Source organism: Typopeltis vanoorti, chromosome 2 (genome assembly GCF_054136105.1).
Source record: "Typopeltis vanoorti isolate ZY-2024b chromosome 2, IOZ_Tvanoo_1.0, whole genome shotgun sequence".
NCBI classification, from domain to species: domain Eukaryota; kingdom Metazoa; phylum Arthropoda; class Arachnida; order Uropygi; family Thelyphonidae; genus Typopeltis; species Typopeltis vanoorti.
Window position 1 is genome coordinate 83,655,912 of NC_143550.1, and position 27,461 is coordinate 83,683,372.

Consider the following 27,461-nt stretch of genomic DNA (forward strand, 5'->3'; position numbering starts at 1 on the left):
TTACAAGTATATTCACTGAGAAAAATTCGAAACATGTAATTTCCTAAAAAATATTTCACAATTTTTAGTTTAGACTCTTAACATTTTCCAAAGAGTTCAATGAATAAATTTTTTTTTACTCACTGTTTCTTGGTTACATTACATCAAAATAGCTAGTCACGCAAAAGAGTTTTTAAATCAGATACCATGGTAACCACACTTCCATACATTTGATATCGTGTCAGTCTGGAAATGACACCATGCCTCCCTAAACATTCTGTGTATTCTTTTCTCAGCAAATATACACAAACAGTTTTTGTAAAATGTTCGTAAATCTTTATCGAATTGGATAAAATCTTGAAAGTCTAATTTTACCATTGATGAATATAAATGATTAGCGATAGTTTTCTCCATGATACAAATAGATGGTAATTCAATTTCCAAAAATAGTAAACGATTATCAATGTCATACATTTTTGGTGAAAATCTCTCAGCTTCACAACTAATGGAAAATATTTTACTTCCATCAGCTCCTGTATCATCAAGTATTAATTCCTCATCTTGGCATTTCAGAATATAACACTCACCGAGGTCTATTTCGTAGTCAACTCTTCTTTGCAAGTAGCCAAGGATATCAGACCACTTCCTGCGTAACTTTTCCCAAGTTTTCCTGGATAAATACATCACAATGTACATGTAGGTGAAGAGTTTTGTCTCGTGCTATTTTTCTGAAGAAAGAAATTTCAATGACTTTTGTGGCTCACCCATTATTTTACTTTACTTTCCTGGATACCAAACACAACAACACAATACAATAGCTGCATGGGATGAAAGAATTGCTGTAACTGCAAAGACACTTTATACTTGTTTGTTTTTCCTTATAGTAATTTACCTGACCTTTAACCCTGACCGGTCCTTCCAAAATTAAACTTTCTTGCAGATGATTCACAGACATGTTTCTACATGCTGTTGGATATGATGTTGATGTGAGATTATCTTACTTTGAGACATCATAGGGCAAATCTTATCTCTGTAACTTGAAGGGTGTTCTATATTATTTGTCCTTATTATGTTAAGTATTTTATCCTGAAAAAGTGTTTTTTATGTTAGAGCATGTGATTATTTCTCTCACTCATATGTCTGAAATTGTTGGGATGGGAAAAAATAAAATCATTAGGTGGGGGATGTGAAAAGGTTGTGAAGAGGGTGACAGAGTACTTCCCTGCAATGCTCCCCCACCTAACCCCATCACCCCCTATTCTCCCCCCTCTACTCCAGAAGATGTCTGCTCAGCCTAGTGGAGATGAGCGAGCTCATCTTTTTGTTGTGATGTCACCTCCAACTGATACTGATAACTTTGGAGGAAAAAAAAGCATCAGGTGGTGGAAGTGAAAGGGTAGTCAAGAAGGTGACAGAGGTCTTCCCTGCAATACTCCCCCTCTCCTCCAGAAGATGTCTGCTTAGCCTCATGGAGATGAGCGAGCACATCATTTGAGGATATCTTTTAGTGATATCACCTCCAATTTATGATAAATTTAAAAAAATAAAAATAAAAAATGCATTTTTTTATTTTTTTTCCCTAAAAAGTTATCATAAAAAAACGTGTTTTTTTAATTTTTTTTTCCTAAAAAGTTATCAGTATCAGTTGGAGGTGACATCACTGAAAGATATCTGCAAATCTTGATGAGCTCGCTCATCTCCACGAGGCTGAGCAGACATCCTCTGGAGGAGAGGGGGGTGAGTGGGAGTATTGCAGGGAAGACCTCTGTCACCCGCTTGACTACCCTTTCACTTCCACCACCTAATGATTTTTTTTCCTCCAAAGTTATCAGTATCAGTTGGAGGTGACATCACTAAAAGATATCTTCCATCACTTCCACCACCTAATGCTATTTTTTTTCCTCCAAAGTTATGAGTATCAGTTGGAGGTGACATCACTAAAAGATATCTGCAAAAGAATGAGCTCGCTCATCTCCACTAGGCTGAGCAGACATCTGATAGGATGTCTGCCCAGCCTAGTGGAGGATGGGGTTAGGGTGAGAGAGTGCGAGAAATAGTCACATGGTCTAACATCAAAAACACTTTTTGAGGATAAAATACGTAACATAATAAGGACAAATAATATAGAATACCCTTCGAGCCACAAAGATAAGATTTGCCCTATGATGTCTTAAAGTAAGATAATCTCGCATCAATATCATATCCAACAGCATGTAGAAACATGTCCGTGAATCATCTGCATGAAAGTTTCATTTTGGAAAGAACAGTCAGGGTTAAGGGTCAGGTAAACAGTACTATAAGGAAAAACAAACGAGTCAAGTGTCTTTGCACCTACGGCAATTCATTCATCCCGTGCAGCTATTGTATTGTATTGTGGTGATTGGTATCCAAGAAAGTAAAGTAAATAATGAGTGAGCCACAAAAGTTATTGAAATTTTCTTTCTTCAAGAAAATAGCACAAGACAAAACTCTTCACCTAGCTCTAAAAGGATGGAAACCGATTATTATTTTAGAAGAAAGACACGTATACATTGTGATGTATTTATCCAGTACCACTTGGGAAAAGTTATGCAGGAAGTGGTCTGATAGCCTCGGCTACTTGCAAAGAAGAGTTGACTACAAAATCGACCTCGGTGAGTGTTATATTCTGAAATGCCAAGATGGGAAACTAATACTTGATGATACAGGAGCTGATGGAAATAAAATTTTTTCTATTAGTTGTGAAGAAGCTGAGAGATTTTCACCAAAAATGTATGACATTGATAATCATTTACTATTTTTGGAAACTAAATTACCATCTATTCATATCATGGGGTAAAAATTATTGCTAAACATTTAAATTCATCAATGGTAAAATTAGACTTTCAAGATTTTATCCAATTCAAAAGATTCTTTATTTTGGGACATTTACGAACATTTTACAAAAACTGTTTGTGTATATTTGCTGACAAAAGAATACACAGAATGTTTAGGGAGGCATGGTGTCATTTCCAGACTGACACAATATCAAACATATGGAAGTGTGGTTACTATGGTATCTGATTTATAAACTTTTGTGTGACTAGCTATTTTGATGTAATGTAACCAAGAACAGTGAGTAACAAAAATTTTATTCATTGAACTCTTTGGAAAATGTTAAGAGTCTAAACTAAAAATTGTGAAATATTTTTAGGTAATTACATGTTTCGAATTTTGACAATCATTTACTATTTTCTCAGTGAATATACTTGTAAATAGTATTTCAGAAAAAGTAAATATGCATTTGTAAACTTAAATGAACAAAGATGTGTGCTTTTGTTGTGTTTTTCCACAGTGAATTTTTTACTCAGTTATTCTGATTAGAACTTGATATTTAAATCCACAACTTTATATCTTAATACAATTCTGTTTAATTTAAAAAAAAAAAAAACTGTGAAATTAATGCCAGGAATGAGAACAGAAAGTGTTCAAAACTGATATCCATGTATTGATTGTATTAGAAATTGTTTATTGCTATCTATTGACATTGTTTGAGTTATCTGAAAACAATTTATTATCCTAAAGAAATTTGTATTTCTGATGGAATTATTGTGAGCTATGCATTGACAAAATCACCTTGTAGTTGGAAAGAATTACCTGAAAGAGTTACAAAACAGAATTCTTGGTGAATAAAGTATAACCATCAGCTGAAGTGGGAAATTGGTTCACTATCTCTGGACAAACTAAGAAATTGGATGATAGAATCAACATGCAAATATCAAATATTACTTGCTAAAGGAAGAGAAAAATCAAAAACATTAACGAGGTTAATAGGGAGGCCTGCTCTTGATTTAAATGAAATTGGATGCCCAAAACGTGAAATACATAACTTGTACTTTTAAATGCTTTTGGAAACATAACGAAAGATTCTGTGCTTTTAATAATTCTCAGAAGTATATTTATTGGTTTCAAAAAAATAAATATGCAACCCTTAATTTTACAACAGTAATAAATTCCCAACGATCACCAAATGAAAAGTTAACTTTCAGATGAGAGTCACATTGTCAAAAACCACATGATGGCAATTCCACAAGCATGGGAAAGAACCTTTGATGTATTTTTCAATTTATTTATTTTCTGTATGCTAGATTCAGTAAATACAATTTGTAAATAATATTTCATTCAAATAAAATGTGTAAATTTAAATGAACAAATAGGGTGTCATTGATGTGTTATACAAATTTAAGTAAGATCATAACGTTTTTTTTCCTTGTGAAATGTCATGCCACAAAGTAACCAGACATTTTTTTGACTCAGTGAATTAAAAGTCTTATTTGTTCATGCAAGCCCTCAAATATTTCATGACACTGTCAACTCTTTTAAGCAAAAGGAATAATTGGGTATTAAATTAATAGCCAGAATTTTAGTGGAGAAAATTTCACCTGACAAGTTACAATACTGTAAGAATTTGGCTATTTTACAGAGCCATTTGTTAATAATATTACAGTCAAATAAAAGGTAACATAGAAATTAACAAAGTATATATTACAGAGCTAATATTCATTTGAAATAATGAGATATAACTATTTATTTGTTGTTCTGGCAAAAGAAATTTCTAAAAGAAAACACAATGCCTAGCTCAAAACCTTGTTTGTCGCATATATCCGTTACTTAAAATTACTAATGGTAAAGAAAAAGATAAATAAAATAAATAAATTTCAGTTACAGAAATAGGTTAAGAGCACAAGGAATCGCAGGTAAAATTAATAGTCAATATTGGTTTTAAAAAAATAAATGTAAGCATTAATTTACTACATCAATAATTTCCCACGGAAATGAAGAATGAATAATTTTAGGATATGTGTCATCACAATCAGGTGCATGCTAATCGCTTAGTCATATGTAAGTATTTGAGAAACATCCAAACTTGAGAAAATGATACCTTTTTAACAATACTGCAATTTACGGGTGTGACTCATGTCATATTTATGAAAGACCCCTTTGAAGAAAACCGCGATTTGTAGTAACCGTTCTCTGGTGGGATATGCTCATGAAAATAACATAGCATCTATGGGCTGAAATCTAAAGGACAAAGTACTCAACTATTTCAGGTTACAGTATTTACAGAAATTTTGTTCTTTGTGGTTTTTGTGTTTGTGTAGTGGTGTGGATATAAAATTCAACTATTTTGAAATTTTTTTTTTGGAATATTCGTATTTAGAAGAGCCATTCTGGAAAGCTGTAAATAATTTTAATAATGAATATTAAAATTTTAATTTTAATATTTATTATTATTATTAGAATTCCTAGAATACATACAAAAGGTTTTGTAATCCATTTAACTGGTCATTTATTTTAATTTATTTATTTTAAAATACCGTAGAGACACCAGCATATAATTAAATTATTCAGAAAAGCATAGTACCAAGATATTCCCATTCTGTTAAGAAATGTAAGTTAATTTTTTTTTTTAACTTAAACATAACAATTGATAATTGTAATCTCAATAATCAATGCTCGTATGTTTCGGTAAGCATAATTCTAATACTGAATAGTTTTTATGCATTCGTGATATCTGTAAATTCCTATTTCTGCATATTGCATTGTAAATAATATCTGAAATAAATATGTAAACTTAAAAGAACAAACATGATGTGTTATGTATGTTTAAGTAAGATCACTTTAGAAATCATAGTGCATTCACACACGATGTATTTATTTATTGAACTTTAAGATCTTAATTTAGACAAATCAAAATATTCAGATGAATTATGAATAAAATATGAACTTGAATTAGAATATGAATATAGAAGAAAATACGGATGAGCTATGGGGGAAAAACTGTGTGTTTAAGGGACACCAGTATATAATTAAATTATTCAGAAAAACTCGAAACACTCCTTCCATCACGACTTTCTCTAAGAATTCCCACCCTTCAACAGGAAAGAAATACCCCATAATGTATTGGAAATTAGTATATCCATCTATAGACAACCAAACAAAACATGACGACAGTGACGAATGTGTGTCACCCTGGGAAAATTCCAAGATATCTTATCTCAAAAACATTGCCCACAGTTCCATAGCCAAACCACACCATGTGATATCACAGAGAGACATATGTTCCCCAGAAATTTCCAAACACATAACGTCACGATTCTTATCTCTAAACATCACCCACTCATTTATTTACAAATCACAAATGACATCACTTATCTTCATCTGATAACAGCAAACATTCACATCACGATTCCTTATCTTATCTTGATCTTGATCTGGTCAGAAGTGTCCCACCAATCACGACACGATTCCTTATACACTAATATATCTCCCTTTTCCATTCAAAACAACAACGTCACTTATTTACAACTAACAAATGACGTCACTTATCTACATCTGATAACAACAAACATTCACGTCACGATTCCTTATCTTATCTTGATCTTGATCTGGTCAGAAGTGTCCTACCAATTACGACACGATTCCTTATCCACTAATATATCTGCCTTTCCATTCAAAACAATGTCATTTATTTACAACTAACAAATGACGTCACTTATCTTCATCTGATAACAACAAACATTCACGTTACGATCCCTTATCTTATCTTGATCTTGATCTGGTTGAAAGTGTCACACCAATCCAACACGAATCCTTATCTCTACCATCACCCATAATTCCATACACGAACAAAACACAAGAACCCACGTCACTGACATATATACCCCCAAGGGAAATTCCAAACATTCCAATCTCATGATGTCATGCTACAATGACATCATCAAATGAACAACCAATCACATCACGATTCCTTATCTTGATCTTGATCTGGTTTAAAGGCCCACCATACTACTTGGCTTAGAAACAGTTGAATTTGAGGTGACAGATGCTAAGGCTGCATTGATTTGATGTATAAGTTTATTGACTGCAGATTCAATTTCTTCCTTGGAATTAATAAGAGGAACAGGGTCGATGTAGTATGGAAGTGTTTTGGATAATTTTTCCCAAGGAATGAAGGTGTGAGGTGAAGGGGGAAGTCTCTGGTGATAACCCAGTTGGAGCAGGATAGGGTTGTGGTTGTGGTCGTTTAGTGATTTCAGGTTGTACTGCAATTTGATATTTTGGAGGACGACTATATCTAGAACGTCGGAGGAGCCTGATGGGCTGAAATGAGTCAGTACCAAAGGACCAGCCACAGCTATACCATTGGGACTTGAGTAGTTAAAGAGTATGCGGCCATTTTTGTTGGTAGATTTACTGCTCCAGGCAGGATGCTTTGCATTGAAGTCTCCCGCGATGATGATCGATCCTTTCACTCCTAACTCCTAGGATGGTATCCAGATCTGAGGTCAACAATGTTTTTGATGGAGGGTTGTAAGCAGCAAAAAGTTTTAGGTTTCCGATTGAGTTTGTGACGATATTAATACCTATGATTTCGAGGTTGGTGGTTGCAAGGGTTGGCTACTAAATGATGGTTTATATGGTTTTTGATAAGGATGGCAGTGCCTCCAGTTCTATACTGAAGTCTGTCGTTTTTGTATAACTGATACCCTGTAACTTTGAGGTTGTAAGCAGGCTTCAGGTGAGTTTCATTGATTAGTAATATATCTGGATTATATCTATTATTGAATTCCCGAATTTACAACACTTTGCTTTTTAAACCGTTGGCATTCCAAGCGATAATCCTGAGCGAATCTCATGATTATTGCTTGGATCATGATTTTTTTCCTATGCATCTGAGAGTGCAGATAATATGGATTAAGTTTACTGTAAAAATATTTTTGTAATGCTTAATGATGGATTTGAGTTGCTGAAATCCTTCAGCATGTTTGCAAGAGAAGAGGTGATAATAGCTGATAGATTTGAGTGTGGATTAGCCAGGTTCTGGTTTTGAGCTGTCTGCTTGGAGCAGGCCACATCAGTATATGTTCTCGATTGATGTTGAAGCTTCTATTTTTTAGGGGGCTCAGTTAATGGTGGGCGAGCACCTGTTGCCATGTTCTCACTCTTGGAGGATTGAGCGGCTTGAATTTCAGGAGCTCCCGCACTAGATGACCAAGTAGGTTGACTATTTGGATCGTTCCATCTGTTTTTGGGGTGATGAATACACCTCTATAATTAGCGGGATGTTGACCACCGCAATTAACGCACTTAGCCGGGGTGGATTTTGGCTTGGTGCAGGTGTTTGTTGGGCGATTCTCGCCACATTTTAAGCATCTGTACTGGGCTTTGCACAGCTTCTGGGCATGGCCAAATTTTTGGCATCTGTGGCACTGCCCAGAAGATGCTCTCTTTCTCAATGGTTCGGGGGTGACTTTAAGTCCGCGGTTTGACTTCAAATTGTAAATGTCTTTGTAAATATTGTGTATCTCAACTAGAACTAGAGGCATGGGGATCTTGTTCGATCTGTACATTCTGCTGACCTTTATGGGAGGTAGATCCTGTAAATTGAGGTCAGTGACTATTTCATCCGGGTCAATATCCTCAGAAACTCCTCGGAGCACCACTTTCAGATTTTTTTCAGAGGCAAGTGAAAATGTGTGATGGTGCTGCATTGCCTTTTATTCCATTTTCCTCCCTTTGTTCTTAAGTAAGAGTATTCCCGGATTAGCCGGAAGTAATGAAAGAATTAATGTCATTGCTGGTCGCTTGACGTTACGATTTTGGTGGTATTCTGCGCTAATCCGGCTTAACTCCTGTTAAGCTTTTACAAACAAGTGTAATGTGCAGCGCATTCTAACAATAATTTATTCTTTTATTTTTCTACATCTTACTAAGCACATTTTTTTCTTATAATTTTAGACAAAAAAATTGGAAAATCCTTAGCGTAAATTCTCTTAAAAAAATAATTTTTCGCGAGATTTTACAAGTCATCCAAGAAAGTGTTTGGCTGGCAGAAAAATCAAAGAACAGTATTTCACAAAGCATGCAAATGTTATTTCTAATTGTAATTTGCTATCTGCTTCTTACTAATCAATCACTGTAGTACTTGTGAAGGAGTTTTTTTGTGAAACAGGTATGCAGTATTTTTTTTTAATCTTTAGTGCAGTAACATGCTAAATTAAGAGCATGCGACTCTAAAAATATCGATATATTCAGGTAGAAAAGTTGTTTCTCTACAGTAGAGTTCAAATGAAATTAAATATGGGTGTTGTTTCCCTACTTTTGTAGGGGGGGGGGAGGAATCACTTTTTACAGTGTCGCACGATGATGTCTGTTTTCTCTGTAGGGTCGTGTGGTTTTTTTACGCATGTATTGTATCTTGGTTTTCGTTTGGAGAGTCGATTTTAATATTTCGTTTTGTTGTGTTTGATGTCAGAATTTTTGTAGTTGTGTAGGATGGGTTGGAATAAATCCCAGCATGAAAGGGAGTTTGTTGCTTGGTGGGCGTGGTTTTATTTTATTTTTATTTTTTAAAATCTACTGCTGTTTTGAAAGTAGATTTGAAAATTTCATTTTCCTGTACTTGGTTGACAATTTCCGTAGTTGAGACGGGTGGTTTATTTTAGATGTATTGTTTGTGTGAACAGGTTAACGGTTTGTATAATTTCTTGTTTAAGTCTGGCAATCGATGCTACAAAAGAAAAATCATTAAATACTCAAGAAATCACACACCAATGCATCTGAACATCAATAAAATTTATTTTATTGATGTTCATACAGAAAATTCCTTAAATCCTCAAGAAATCAATGAAAATCTGAAATAACTAAACCATCTTCTACAAGAAATGCAAAACCCAAGAATATTTGTTCATCCAAAACATCAATGCAATCTAACTGAGCATTAATATAAGTAAACAAAAATGTATGTACGGACAAAATTACCTCACCCTCTCCTCTAAAAAACACAAAACTCGAGAAGAACACTCACTCAAAATCCGAACTACAACATGAAGAAACAACATTCTAAACTAATAACTGAACTTATTCTATTCAGGGGATCATAACATCTGTTTAAAGTAACACCATATCTTCTTACGCTGTTTCTCTGGATGCGCTTATATATTACTTAAATGTTTCACGTATCGAAAAACTGAGATGTTGTTCTCATATAATTTTTTTTTTTTTTTGCGAAGTTTTGTACTTCTAACTTTAATCTTATTACTGTTTTAGTATTAATCTCTTCGGTTAGTTTTTATAATATTCCTTTCCTTAGCGTTTATTATATGTTATATCAAAATATCTAGATCCATCAAGACGGTGCAGTAGATTAAGTAGATTAAGCTTATTATTTATTAGTTATTATTTATTAAGCAGTTACAACGAAATATAACGGCAGCAACTATTCTAATTGCCCGTGACAAGAGCTAATATGATGATATCAAGAATTCCATTATTAACAAATGATACAGAATTCCATTTGAAGCCTTTGCAGTTTCCTGTTTGCACAGAATCTGTGCGAACATTTATAATTTCTCATGCTGATTTGAGATTTCACTACTTTAGTTAGGTTACTACATTTTGTTTGGGCATTCAGTTTCAAGAAAAAACAATAACATTATTCTTGATTTTATGTATAAGTTCTGTAGCATAGATCCACTCATTCTTATTAGTTGTTAAAAGCATTGTTTTATTTAAATTTCTCTGTCGACGTTATTTTTCCTTACTTTTACTCCTGATGATTGTCGTGGCTAGAGTCTTTCATCAACAACAAAGACGAACAAGTTAAAAAAAGTTGCTCATTCTATGCTAGTATGGCGATCCAGTTTCTAATTCTAATGATATTCTAAGTTTTCGTGTACTACAAAATCGGCCGAATTAAACTGCTATTAAACACACACACACACACACACACACACACACACACACACACACACACACACACACACACACACACACACACACACACACACACACACACACACACACACACACACACACACACACACACACACACACACACACACACACACACACACACACACACACACACACACACACACACACACACACACACACACACACACACACACACACACACACACACACACACACACACACACACACACACACACACACACACACACACACACACACACACACACACACACACACACACACACACACACACACACACACACACACACACACACACACACACACACACACACACACACACACACACACACACACACACACACACACACACACACACACACACACACACACACACACACACACACACACACACACACACACACACACACACACACACACACACACACACACACACACACACACACACACACACACACACACACACACACACACACACACACACACACACACACACACACACACACACACACACACACACACACACACACACACACACACACACACACACACACACACACACACACACACACACACACACACACACACACACACACACACACACACACACACACACACACACACACACACACACACACACACACACACACACACACACACACACACACACACACACACACACACACACACACACACACACACACACACACACACACACACACACACACACACACACACACACACACACACACACACACACACACACACACACACACACACACACACACACACACACACACACACACACACACACACACACACACACACACACACACACACACACACACACACACACACACACACACACACACACACACACACACACACACACACACACACACACACACACACACACACACACACACACACACACACACACACACACACACACACACACACACACACACACACACACACACACACACACACACACACACACACACACACACACACACACACACACACACACACACACACACACACACACACACACACACACACACACACACACACACACACACACACACACACACACACACACACACACACACACACACACACACACACACACACACACACACACACACACACACACACACACACACACACACACACACACACACACACACACACACACACACACACACACACACACACACACACACACACACACACACACACACACACACACACACACACACACACACACACACACACACACACACACACACACACACACACACACACACACACACACACACACACACACACACACACACACACACACATCAAAATTGCGAACTAAAAACTTAAATCTTAAACTGAATCTGAAAATCTGAGAAGTTAAACAATTTTCCAGGAATCGTGAAACTGAATATATAAATAAAAATATAAAATAAAATAATATAAATAAGCAATGTTCAGGTATGCATACTTTTACTTATCAGTGGACAGGCCTGAGTTCGAATCTCTTCGATGATGCGAGCAGTTTTTAGAAGGATATTTTAACTGTTGGTGAATTAGAAGCTTATTACGGAGACTGCAGGATTTCTGTTTCGGAATAACCTTGGGTTCTACTCCATAAACTGACAAAGAATATAGCGCAATTAATAACACTTAGGAGATCCTGGGAATAGGAACTAGCCAATTTCGTGGGATTTGGTGTTGAATGTGGACCTGTGAGTAAGCTTAAACTGTGGCGGGGGTGGGGGTTAACTGTTCACGGTAGAGATTTCCAGTATTTTACCGCTTGCAATATAATGTAGATTATATTGCAAGCGGTAAAATACTTTATATATATATATAAAGATAAGCCGAAATTTGAAACGTTTTTATGTCACGTTTTTTGTCTCTTCATTGTTTTGAGCCGGATTAAGCTGATAAGCCGAAATTTGAAACGTTTCAAGTCAAACGTTGTCTCATAAGCCTTTATGAGACAACAATTTGTTGGACGTTTCAAAACAATGGAGAACCGGCTTACCAGCCCGGAACTCGGGGGGCGGGTGGCGACGTAGGCGCCAGGGGGAGAATAGCCCCCTATATACAGGGTGTTCGGGATAAATTTGACAGTTTCGTAAGGAAAAAGAAAATCTTCTTTGTATCTATTAAATTTAATGAATTGACAAAAAAACATTACAGGCAGAGTTAATTACAATACTATCAACAAGATTTACTCAAAATAACCACCATTAGCATCGATCACAGCTTCAATTCTGCTTCGGAACCTCGAACAAGCTGATGCTACAGTCTCCCTGGGAAGGGCCGCAAAAACTGTTTTAATTTTATCCATTAACTGGGCTTTTGTATTACTGGAAGTGCGATTGGTGTCTTTTTCAACTGCGCCCCATACAAAATAATCCATGGGGTTAAGGTCTGGGGAGTTTGGAGGCCAAACATTTGGACTGGTGAAGTCGTAGAAATTTTCAGACAACCATTTTTGACTTTTCCCAGAGGTGTGGCAAGGGGCCGAATCCTGCTGCCATACATACGGCCTACCATTGGCTACCCTTGTTATCCAGGGCTTGACTACAGTTAGCAACTCCACGAACAAAGCCCAAATTCCAATGCCAGGGTTCTTTAACACCTGTTCCTGCAGATTTGCGAGGAATTCTGCTGTACGAACGCAATCAGATCGTCTGCTAGGGATCTTTCTTCTTGCTACATCCTCGTAGTCACCATTGCAAGTCTCTAGTTCATGCCTGATTGTTTTTACTGTATTCAGGGAGCATTGGGCAGCAGTCGTAATATCCTTATTTTGATGGCGGGCACGAATCATCATGATACAAGTTATTCTCTTCCATGATTCAGGTGGGTTCCAGCTATCCATCCTTTCTGACATCTTGTATGTGAATGAAGAAGGGTCCAAACTTTTAAATGAAGAGAAGTGTGTGTTAATACATGTAACTTACGGAAAAATATAATTAATTATAAATATGTCAAATTTATCCCGAACACCCTGTATGTCTTTTTCCTTAGAGATCATCGCTTTGGACACTTTTATTCGAGTTGCCAAATATAGCTTTGGTCCAAACGGTTGATAATTATTAGGTGGTATATGTGCAGGAGGATTCTCATGAACTATAAATACATCTAGGGCTATTGTTAAGCCAAGCGATAAGTGTTAAAAGAAATCGTGTTCGACAAAAAGAAAAAGTTAATAATACAAAAAAGCATTTATGCAGACATAAAAACAATTATGTTTGCAGCTTAAAATTACATTACTACGTATTTGGGTTTCTTAGGGTTCTCTTTTACAGCGCTTTTTTTTTTTTTTTAATTTTCCTATTGATAATGTGAGTTAGCCAGTTTCATATGAGGGTAGAGGAGATTTTTTTCACCCGGAAACTTTGGAAAGCATAGTACAATACGTACAGCGTTCCTTTCTTCGCCCTTGCATTCAGTCTTCTTTCACTTTACAGGACAAATATGAATTGCTACTCTCTCTCTCTCTCTCTCTTCTGCCATCTCCTCCAGCCATCGTCGATTTTTCACCAAGCACTTTAGATGTTTCCTTTTTCTCACTTACACAATTCCTCCGATCAGGAACGTGACAAGTGAGGGGATACGAACTGCATAGTGCACTTTCGATAGTAGGGTGCAGTTTAAGTTAAAAAAAGAATAATAATTGTAACACATTCTTTTGTATTTTAAATATCATGTAAATATATTTTAAAATGTTTATTGTAATTTTTACCCAAGTAGGAATCGCACAGCGCGGTGGTTGAAATCGGCTTCGTGGAAAATATGAAGAGGAAAATAAGAAACCGTGCAATTAGTTCCGTATTTTTTTTTACAGGGGGATAAGAGTAGGCATTTAGAGATAAATACAATTAGAAAGCATGCAATTCGTTCCGTAATTTTTTAATCTTAGCTATGGCCTTATGAATTCTACATATCCAGACAACTCTTAAGGGAATGTCCAAAACTACTTTATACTCGTAATGCGTCAAGTCCGCTCTCTATCTCTCCTATGCTGTGGCAGACGAGAAACTGCCTGTTCTCCATAGTTGCCCCCCCCCGCACGTTTTTTTTTTTTTTTTTTTATATAATCTCTGCTCTGCTATTTACTGCCTGTTTAGTCATAAATCCACCTCTCAACCTGTCTACAAAAGGGAGGGGAGAGTTATGCTGTGATTATATATTTTCTTTAAACGTCTTTCCCGCTGTTATTGACCTCATCTGTCCTTGACGCGTTCCATAGTTTCTTTGTGCTCTTATCCTCGGGTATCCGTTTACTTTGGATCAATGAGCATTTTCATTTAAATAGCCAAGCAACAAGCTAGAAATCATGCTATATTTTCAAATGGTACTTCCCCGCTGCTCCTTATATTCATCATAAACTATCATCATTCTAGTACTGTTTATTAAAATTAAATTGCATGCCATCTTTCACACTTGTGTTCATATTCCAATGTACTATTTTCCTCTCGAGTTCTAATATTATCCCAGTCATTTGCCGTAAATGGAATGTACTGTATTTTATTAGTTGTGTTTTAATCCTCTGGATTCGAACAGCTATTGAAACTCAACACCAAGAAATCCAATAACTAGCATCCTTGTTCTCTTATTGTGTCATTCTTTCTCTAATTAGGTGGTGCAATGTGAATAGAACAAAATGCATACGGATACTCTGATACACTGGTAATTTATATAGTTAATAATTAATTATGTAATAATACAATAGTAGAACTAACCAAGGTCTGTACCACTACAGTGCCCATTACTTTAATTAGTTTAGTTCTGCATGGCTATTTTGATGTCGGGCACATAGTGATTTACCTATATTTCGTAGAATACGTAAAAGCAACTATGAGAGCGCAGCTTCCTCTTTTTCTGTTTTTATGTGTGCTTATAAAAGAGGCCACTGTACAGCTGAAAGGTGAATTTTAATGAAATCTGTATGATATTTTCTGATATTTGTTACGACATTTTTGGGCAATTGAAAACTATTCAGGAGGAACTTCACTTTATTTATTTACCTCGATCCTTGTTTACAAGGATCGAGGTAAATAAATATAGTGAAGTTCCTCCTAACAATTATTATTGTTAGAAATCGTATGGAAGTTAGCTAAAAAGAAAAAAAAGCTTCGAAGAAGTTATCAGACACATATTAACATTTTTATCTCTGTTTCGTCAACATAACATACCTATTGGTGTAGTGAATTCTTAGCTTAGAAATGTTTGGGTCAAGCAAAGGGCTTGCGGTCGAAGAAAGAGGGAACAAAGTTGTTTGTTCCATGAACAGTCATATTAGCCCTTGAACATCCTGCAGTTGACAGTATACTGGCACCTAAGCGGACTGTGGGAATGGGGATGAATTCGGAAAAAGGAATAATAATAGCAGAGCACCATAGATAATTACATGAAAGATTTATCTCTCTTTTCAGGAATAGGTCAGAAGTGGAGAAATTTCCATACTCATTATATTCTTTCCTGTTTCAGTAAATTCCAATTTTGTCTGGTATTAGTATATTTTCTAATCTGATCATGCGTAAGGCGACGGCTACAGAATGCTAGCTAGTTCTTGAGGAACATGCCTATAGATGTCTTTTTTTGCAGACATTGGCTCGTGATCAATGTCACTTCTGAAGGAAAAGTTTTTATATTATATCTCTACGATTTTGAAATCTTTAGCAGTGCGTACTTTTATTATGTTCTTAATTAATAAATTTTTTTTTTTTTAAGTTCACGTTGGTAAACGGTAATAGAAAATAGCCAGTATTCCTTTTCACTTGAAACCTCAAATGAAGTAATGAAAAATATAACTGTTCACGTGTGACTGTGAATAGAAAACCACAAAAATTGCATCACCGCCAAATCTAAAGCATTTTCAGGAGCTTAAAATTCTTGAACATATCCTAGTCTAAGAGGTCTACTAATTTCATCATAATTTATTGTGTGGAATGTACAAAGGGCTGTGACAGCTTTTATATCAGTTCCAGTTTCAGAAAATGTTATTTCATGCAGCCATCGGACATTTTCGAAGCTGCAGTAGTTTTTTTTTACCCAAATATGTAAAGGAGGAAAATAAACACCGAATTGACTTCATACGCGATAGAACAAACATATTCATCACACTGAACACATCGAAATTATAGCCATATTGGGAAAGAGATAGATACCTCGGTAGACAGTTTTCTTATCATAAATCGAGTAACTATTTCAATAATTATAAGAATATCCTCTGCCCAATTTGAGATTTATTCCACATCGTATTGGAATAGCTTTAAAATTAGACTACCACTATAGCATCTCACTCCCCTCACTCTTACAACTTCAACCCTTCCATCCGCTCTCTATATATATCGTTCTGTCCTACTTGGCTCCTTCCTTTGTTAATGTCTATCTGCAGAAGACAGCACTCCCCGAAAAGACCAATTTCCCTTTCCGGTTTTTGAAGTTAGAACTGGGCCAAGTACTCTAAAATGTTCTCCAAGTACCAGAGGTAGCGGCTTTCAGCGATACCTCAAGTGTCCTGTTTACATCTCAAGCACTAAAATATACTTCAAGTACTAGTTTTGAATCGTATTTAAACTACTCGATGAAATTTTTATTTATTGTTATTTTTTTTCCCATCATGAAATAAATTGCATGGTTTAGACCAGGGTTTCCCAAACTGTGTTCCGGGAACACAGTGAAAAGTTTTCCTGGAATTTGTCATTTTAATTTTTTAAGCATTTTTCATGAATAAATATTTTGTAGTGGAAATATTCTGAGGAGAATTTCGTGAATGTGTCGAAAAGCTCAGATCCAGAACGCCTAATAACATCTGTGTGGCAAATGTTAGTGACCAAGCCGTGTATTTTTAAACGTGGAAGTATTCATGAATTATCGTTAATTTTCACACATCGAAACCTTTCAACATTTGAGAAAGGGAATACCGCTATTTATGACCGGTCATAAAAATTGACTGCAAGCGGATTATAACAATGGGCTGCGTATTCTCTGTTCTCAAAACTGAAGGAAATGACATCTATGTAGCAAATGTTAGTGACCAATCAGCAAGGAAGTATAAAGAAAATTTTTCCACTAAAATTGAAGATCAAGGTAGTCTGTATCCGGTTCTCAAATCTAGTAATACTGAATACTTTCTTCGCAAGTTCGTATTGTAGGGTTAAAGTTTTGAAACGGTAGTGCCGTGATTTTTTAAAAGTAATAGGCCTGCAGATTTAAATTTTAATATGAATAAGAGAAGGGACTTTGTTTATTTTGGTATTAAGAAATCTCTTATTGAAGGTGTTTGTCACGCAACAGATAGTGAGTCATCCACCGCCAGCCTATAAAGCGATCTCCAGGATGTACAAAACGAGGGAAAAACTACAGCACACAGGAGAAAAATTCTGCATTCACTCGTAAATACTTATAATAATATTATAAATTTTTGGTAATCAGAATGGGATATGTCAATGAAAATCAGCACAAATTAATTTAATGATGTTTAATTAATTAATAATTAATGATCAGTTATTAATTAGTAATGAAAATCAGTTAAATTAACAATTAATTATTAATTAATACATTACTAAATAACCAAGGTGTTCCGTGAAAATTTCAGGATTTGTGAACTGTTCCGTCGTCGGAAAAGTTTGGGAAACGCTGGTTTAGACTTAGAGGCTCAGTTTGAGCTAGCTATTGATAATAATTAAAATCAATTTTATCGTTTGAATAGCATAGCATTAGAATTTATCTATAATGCACATTTGATATTTTTCAATGACGACTTCTTACTGTAGCTTTGTGTTTGAGTGTTGTTTCTTTCTTTCTTTTCTTTTTTGTTCTATGTTCTTTTGTAGTATTACATGATGCATAAAGAACTATCTGTAATTCATTTCCCATCTTTGCATAATTTTTAATTATTTGCTCCAGTGCTCATTTCTCATTTTTCCGTTTGTTGTTTTATGGTATCTCAAAAAGGCTTTTATTTTTTTGAAAATTCATTTCCCATCTGTTTCCTACAGATGCTCTTTTTGGTATTAGCATGATATTGTATCTAGCGTCTAAATATGTAAATAACAGACCAAGTTTAACAAGTTAGACCTGGTATCTGCTACCATCGCTCTTTCCCTCTTGGGAAAGTTCAGTCAGTATAGTATGCGTTTGATTTGCCTTAGAAGAAACGTGCATTGTTTGCTTAATTTGTTTCATTCCTTTCATAAGTTCAGTGTATCACAGTTAGTGCTAAGATGAAAGTCATCTGAGATATTCAGTTCTAAGGGAAAAACAAATAAAAAAGTGCCTGTTTTGGAAATGAGCAATGCTTGATTTCCCACACTTAAAAAAAAACTTGAATAAATAAATAAAATAAAGTTCATTCTCCAATATCACTTTCCTGAGAGTAACTATATTTCAACATTATAATACATATTCATAACAGGAATCTTGACAAACAATAGTTAGAACATCACGTGAACAGATTGTCTTCAGTGCTCTTTTATCGTCTGATCCAAATCCCGTGTTAGATTTTGTAAATTCTTCTTAAATCGTTAATAAATTAAATGTCGCATGTGTATTTGTGGGGCAACTTCTATCATGATAGACTAGCAGAAGAAAAATTGTTAGCTGTTGTGTCAATTCTAGTCGCCGACCAAATAAAATTTCTTGACCTTTTTTTTCAACTTGTTTCCCGAGTTAGTCGGTCTTTGGTACAGACAAGTAGTATTTTTTCGCCTGGAAACTCGGGGTTTTAACACAACAACTCAGAAATAGAACCCTGTATTCCAAACAGTAATACCACTTAAGTTCAGAACAAGTTATGACGATTGCTGTCTCCCATATTTTCATCACTCTTAAATCTACAAATTGTCACTAGCTATGAACTCATCTATCAGTAATGCTGTAAGAGTGGAGACAATTGCCAGCTGATTTTCAAAAGTTAGGACTGAAAAAAAAAGTTCCACCTTTAAGGTATGAAAAAGGCGATAGAGAAGTTATTATTTTTAATATATATATATATATATATTTTTTTTTTAAAAACAAATTAAAATGGTTATATGTTTAATTATACAAATTTGAAAGGGTGTTATAGGATATTGGTTGACGATATCCTATAACACCCTTTCTGATTATATTTCAGATAACACCCTTTGAATTATAATTCCATAAACTAATTTCAAGATCATTATCATTTTTCGCAGGTTTTCAGTTTCGAATAGTCGACTGGATTAAATTCTTTCCACCTGGAGATGTGTGTGTGTGTGTGGGGGGGGGGGGTGATAGGACTAATATAGTTGCATTCTCTAAATCAAGTTCTGTGGTTACGAGAAAGGTAGTAATCTTGCAACAAAATCTTTTAGTGTAATTTTAGTGTAATGTCGAAACAAAACATTTGTTCGGAAACAAACGAACTTGAGTATTCTCACAAGTTTTTTTTTTCTTTTTTTTAATTTTAATTTAATTATTCTTCAGATGTACCCTGGAGACTTGCCATTTAGAGGCAGAGAATTGGAAACACTATTGCGTATTCGGTTAAATTAAGTTCTCTAAGCGTAAACGGTGCATCACATTCGCGTTAATAGCTGGGTGTGCTTTCAAAATACATACACATTTGAAAAGATGTACAGATGGCGCAGCAGGTTAAATTCTTAGCGTTCTAGGTATTAAACCGCTCAGAAGGCGAGACAGGGTGAGCTTTGAGACAACAGTACCTAGAGGCTGTGATTTGTTAGTGTGTCAACCAGTCCAATTGAATGATGTTATTTGTGATGAGTTGCTGTTTCTATTTTCTGAGTTTCATCTGTTTCGCGTGAACTGACGTGGTAGGCAAGTTTTTATACATAATATAGACAAGTTTTTATTATATAATTTTCTATAAATTTATAATTTTTTTTGCCCATATTTACAATGGGAAACAGTATTGTAGTCGAAGAAGGTAAGCCTCGTCCTCCTCTTCCAAATTTTACACCTTTGAGTAATTCAAATATACCAAACCAAATATAGCATTCTCCTTCATTATTGTTTTCTAATATACAGTATCTTTGAATAAACACATTGTCCCCCACTCTGTGCGCAGATTTGGTTACAATTAATTGGAAAGTTATCCTACAATTAATTGCATTAAACCAATTAAGATGAGTACTGATTTCTGTACTGTATAATTTGCTCTTTTTTTCGATTGTGGTATTCTGGCCAGTTTTACCATTTGCAAGTGGAAAAAACCGAGGAGAGTAAAAAAAAAAAAAAACCACTGCATCCTGAATTACACTTTCCACTAGCCCAGTGGTTCAAAACTTTTTCCACTTGTGTACCCCTTGTTTTTAAAATAGCTGTTTTTAAATACTGACACTTTTGTTCAGTGCCTATCTTAATGTAAAATAGTGGAAATGAGGTTAATTAATTAATTATCGTATGATGATACAGCGGCCGTGAGTTCCCTTTACGGGAATGAACGGCACCATCTCAGTCCCCCCAACTTTTATCCGGGCCTCCGGAACCAGCATAGCTGACGAATATCAGGCCTATGGCTAGGCCAGTATTCCTGACTGTAATCCGTGTATGTCCACGGACCGGTTTGCAGGATGAAAACCCCCAGATAAACTGGCGGGAAAAACCCTGCTGTCCACGCCGAAGACCGGCTAACTTGGCTATGGCCGAGGAAGATCCTTAAGCTCCTCACGTCGTAGACGGGAATCGAACCTAGGACACTCCTTCCCCAGGCACATGATTGGAAAGCGTAAAGCCCCTAGGCTAAATGTGCGGACTGGAAATAATTTAATGAGTTGGGAAAGGAAAATTATTACACTAAAAGTACAAACCACAGTTTTAATTTTATAATATTCGTAATACAGAAATAAGTATAGCTTCATGTTAAATATTGATAATGATGATCAAGTATTTAACAAACTTTTGATTTATTAATGTAATATTAATTAAATATTACATTAATAATATTTATTTGTGTTATCTGAAAAGTCTGTAATAATTGGTATACCGATTACCGATTGAAACATTGTTTCAATCTGCTTGATCTGTACTAAGAAATGATAATTTCTTAGTAACACGTGATTGTTCTGGAAAGGAGAATGGGTGACAAAAATGAAGCATGAACTGTGCGTAATGATTGGTAGAAGAGTGTTTTGGGTGTGGGGGTTTATAGCCACGCTAATGTTAGCTAGTTTTGAAGTGTCTCCATTAGCGGCGATTCAAACTTAACATTTATTGTTCCATAACTAACGTTTTGCATTTTGTTTACTTTACTTGTTTTTCCACTATTACTGATTATTTTTCGAGTACCCCTGAACGGCCCAGCACGCACCCCCCCCCCCCGGGGGTACGTGCTGGGCTAGATATTTGCAAACCGATGCACTAGACATTAACAAATCGACTAAGGTATTTTGATAATCGCTCCACCGAAATGCAGTCAATCTCTGTAGGGAACTTCAACATTTAATCTTGCTCAATAGTCATTCTAACTCTTCTCAAAACTTCCCCTTAGGATTCAGATCGGAATTATGCTGCCACTCTAATCTTTGTCCACCGATTTCTTCGAAGTATGCTGCTTCTATGTGATGATGCAAAAATAGTCCAATCAAATTGATACATGCTTAAGTGGCTTAAGTGAAAAATGACTCACTGAAGTATGTATCAACACCAGATTAACTATATTGGCATTTTTGTCAATATACGTTAATGTGTCCCCCCCATGCACTATGACAAAGGATTTCAGATCAAACAAAGAAGAGCTTTTTTTTCTGCCTTAGCACACCACACTTAATGCGACAATGCCCTCTGCTGAATGACATTCTCCTGGCAACTATTATGTCCAAACAGGTTCATCTGATTTGCAGAGCGTGTATTATTATTTCTGACTTCATACTACAGCTTTACTGTCCAGTCACGACAGGTTCTGAACTACAATATAGAAGTCATTATCGAGCATTGTTTGGGTTGTTCGGCGTACCCGCAGTAGCTGTTCAGTGAAAACCGAGCCGAGTTTTCTGCGTAATGTTCTGTCGCAAACCTCTGCAATTATGGATGCTTCTGAGTCCTGACTGAGAAAAATTCATGCACGACGAAAGGAACATAGAACCATTTTCATCTCTCTCTCTCTTTCTCTCTGTCTTTTCTCTTAGGTTTAATGACATGATCAGCAACATTTATCTCAAATGCTCTGCTTGTTATGAAATCGAAGAAACGTATTTAACATTAATAGCTAACATAACAACCTATGATAATACTTCACCGAAGGTCGGTTAACTCTAAGCCACTCCCTATTTCAAGTATTGTCTCCTAGTGATCGCGTCATGGCGGTACAGTCCGTTGACTGTGCTGTGCTATTTAGATTTATCGTCCATACCTCTAAGGCGTACCACACGTTTCTCAAAGTGTGGTACGCGTACCCTCGGGGATACGCGAAAGGTCTTCAGGGGGTACGTGACAATTTTCGGCTATGCATCATTAACGCATGGAAACATTATATTTCTCAACAAATAATGCAATTAGAGACAACTGGGATAAAAACAGCACTAACTAATCAATCACATCTCCCATCCAACAGAAACTGCTGTATAGACTCAAGCATAACCACATGTTGCACAGACAACATGGTTTTGCTTGACACCACTCCGTTGAATATGTTTCAGATATTATGGAATTCGGTTGAAGAGAATTAGCATTTCAACTCAACTGTTGAAATGCTAATTTGTCTTTGGTTCGCGCGATCTTTTGTTAATACCGCACCAATCATATGCACTTCTTCATAGCTGCTGTATGTATCTCAAGTCTTGTAAATTACTGGTAATTTTTGCTTGAAATCATGGGAAAGAAGATGAAGTTATTTGGAGAGATGACTTTGACGATGCACACAAGGAAACTGTTCTCGATGTCTAAAGTAGCGATAGCGAGTAGGAGCTTCCTGGTAACTCACACCAAGAAACCATTTGCAGTTTTTTTTCTGAAAACGTTAGTTTCCTAAAATCCTCGCATATATCTCGCACCACGATTTTTTAGCTTTAATTTGGGGAAAAAAGTGCGAGTTATATTCGATAGATAAATTTACAGTAATTTTTTTAGCTTTCAAATTCTTAAGTAAAGATCATTGGTTAAAGATTGAATTTATAAACCACAAAAGAGAGCAATATAGCAAATACAAGTAGGTGTAAGCAACAAGAAAACGTTGATATTGCATCTGGATCAAACGAAATTGATAATGTGTCGTCTGACATCTATAGAGAACCAACTAGGAAGAAGATAAAAATCTTTGTAAGTATGATATAAATTACTTGAAATGTGGATTTTCATGGACGGGAAATGAAGAGGAACCTATTCCAAATTTTGTTCTATTAAAAATAAATCATATTTTTTGTTTACATGAATATATAAATTCAAATAAAATAGACATTTATAATGAAACATACTTTATTTATTTATTATTTTATAAGGGAGTACTTGGTTATAATGAAAATTTAAGAAGGGATACGCGGATATCTGAAAGTTTGAGAAACACTGCTCTAAGGCCATGACTCGATTGCGTTTGCTATGAGGCTTTTCTCTCTCTCTCTCTCTCTCTCTTCAAGGGTAAGTCACCGAGATTTTTCCAGAAAGAATGAATTCAACTAAGCTATAGTAAAAGTTTCTGTAATGTTTGGAGAAATAATCGAAACGATTGCGAGAATGTACTCGTGTCGGATCCTTAATGGGATATCTAGAATGCTAATAAATACATCCATATTAACTTTATTATTACAAAAAAAAAAAATAAAAATGCATGGATTATACAGTAAAATGTTTATTATTTTTGACTTCATTTTACTCAGTGGAAAATTTTATCACGTTGAAGAAAGTATGGAGATGTAAACTTAGCACGTCTCATACACTTTCATGTTAAAAATTACTTATTTATTTATTTTTAAGAAATAAATTTTCCAAAGAAAATATGCTGATGCAATTTGCATCTCCCGTTTTTGGACTTAAATTAAGCATCAATGTTGAACGGGATCGTACGCCTAAAATGAAAGTCTGCCATTTTATGGTTATGAATGATTACCTGTCTGCTAGACGAGCCTCGCAGCATGGTCTCTAGTAATGATGTCGTTTAATTGAAAAGAGACCTTCAGTATTCAATTCCGTCGCAGTATCGAACGAAAGGAACCTTTTTACGAACGTTTACTGAGAAAAAATCTTGTCGCCTAATACGGAGGTGACAGGATTCTTGCTCTCTCATGACAGCAAACCGTAGAAACATGACAGCAAAGAGCGTAGAAACATATGCATAGATTTTACACTTATCTCTTAGGCATAATTGCTCAAGTAAACAACCACTTTAAACCTTCAGCCAGCTTGACCTATGGATTGGAAAGGTAGATCCAATCAGTTAGCTACACCAGTCTTCAACATAATCGCCAGCAGAATTTGTGTAGAATATTGTGCTGGGAACAATTCACACCACGAATTCCAGTGTTTACGACAAATTACTGCACATTGAATTTCTATAACAACTACGACACTACCAAGGATAAAAATGCCACGAAATACCAGGGAGGAAAATACCACAAAAAAGTAATGAACTGAATCTCTAGTTATATATAATTACATACTGCACATACGGTGATTAAATTTCTCCAGAAAAATTGCAGAAAATATTTTCGAAATGCAAGCATAATTTAATTGATAGTTATCTGTTAATTTTTTGTAATAATAAAGTTAATAAAGATTGAATTTTTAATACTTGTTTTGGAGATTGTGTCTATTCTAATGCAGTGGTTCACAATCAATAAAGAATGCACCTATCAATTGCTGTCCGAGGTGTCTAAAATTAAATATCACTTAAAGAAAAAAAAAAAATATATATATATATGAAAAATTTTAAGCAATCAAATGGTGTCAGATTCATTATAAAATAATCCAAAAATACTTGGAATCTTATTTTCGTTTGTCTCCTTCATTTTTGTGTAGTCTAGTTTTCTCATAGCATGAGAACTGGTTAATGTGATAGCTCAAGGAATGGGACGAAGAAAGTTTAGAACTGCTGATCTGATGCATGCGGTTCAAAGCGCTAATACTACAAAATTTTATTGTTACAGCAATCGATGTATGCAGCTGTGATAATTTTTAACTAGTATCATTTCATGCAACTATCAAGATTTGGTATTTCTTCGAGTCTGTATAATATGAAGATTTTCATTTCAAGTTGGTATACTCACTTTTAAAATACATACCTGTGGCACTCGCATTTCAACGCAGGAACAGGATCATGAAACAATTTTGGCCATCAATGTTTTTGGTTTTTCGAGTGACATTACCATTATCCCTGTGAAGACTTCCTTTCTGGAAATAAAAGTTACCGGATGGGAACTGTAAGATCTAATGAGTTGAGTACGGAGAGTGTTACAGACATGTAATACCACAGTTTTGACCATATATGATGATAAAGTAATGACGTGTTCCACTACATCGTCATTTTGCAGCAGCGAGTTGCCTGACGTCAGCAATCTGATCGATAGGTAGATCGATCGCAACAATCTGAAAGAATTTATCAATAATGTCATTCCCATTTTTTAAAAAATATTTTGCTAAATGTGGAAAGTATTTCTGTTGTGATACTGCCACCAAGACTTAGCATCAAGATACATTAGCCTATCGTTGTGGACTGAAGTGACATTTTTCGGTGTGTTTTGCTTCATTTCGAATCATTCTAACTATAATATTTCATTAAGAAACTGCCTTAAGAAAAAAGCACAAAATGACTTCAACTAATTACGCAATATATTGCATGTTCAATTAACCAGGTTATCAATCTTTTGTACTCTTAGCGATTTTTATTTCTTCAAATAATTTTATTGAATGATTCTCTATCTCTAGAAGTAGGGGGGAGGGGAGGAGGAACAATGGGCCCAAACCATGAAAAACCGCCTGAGACTATGATGCCTACTTCTCCATTAAACTTGACGGGGGCGTCAACACATTTGTGCTAAGTAGTAGTCCAGGCGGTTTGATCAAGATCAAGATAAGGAATCGTGACGTGATTGGTTGATAAGAAGATGACATCTTTATGGGCGTGACGTCATGAGATTGGAATGTTTGGAATTTCCCCGGGACATGTGTCAGTGAGGTGAGTTCTTGTGTTTTGGTTCGCGTATGGAATTATGGGTGATGGTAGAGATACGGATTCGTGTTTTGATTGGTGGGACACTTTGAACTAGATCAAGATAAGATAAGGAATCGTGACGTGGGTGTGTGTGTTGTTATGAGATGTAGATAAGTGACGTCATTTGTTAGTTGTAAATAAGTGACGTTATTGTTTTGAATTGAAAGGAAGATATATTAGAGATAAGGAATCGTGTCGTGAATGTTTGTTGTTATAGATTTTGGAATTTCGCTGGGGCCCTCGTCTGTCAGGGGCTTGACGTGGTGTTTTTGGTTCGCTTATTGCCTTATGGGTGATATTTAGAGATAAGAATCATGACGTTATGTGTTTGGAAATTCACAGTTTCGAGGTTTTCTGAATAATTTAATTATATGCTATGTCACTCAAACATACAGTTTTTTTTCTTCTTCTATAGGTGGTAGTACTAATTTCCAATACATTTCGGGATATTTCTTTCCTGTTAAAGGGTGGGAGTTCTTAGAGAAAGTCTTGATGGCGGCAGTGTTTCGAGCGTTTCTAAATAATTTAATTATATGCTGGTGTCACTCAAACACACATACACATTAGACATGAAAAGTCGCTAATG

At 35.6% G+C, this 27,461-nt stretch overlaps 1 protein-coding gene across 8 annotated transcripts in view; it reads left to right on the forward strand.

Annotated features, from left to right (window-relative positions):
* The window catches only part of LOC150109218 (uncharacterized), a 319,064-nt gene that overhangs the window by 117,903 nt on the left and 173,700 nt on the right, over positions 1 to 27,461 (forward strand). The window lies entirely within an intron of this gene.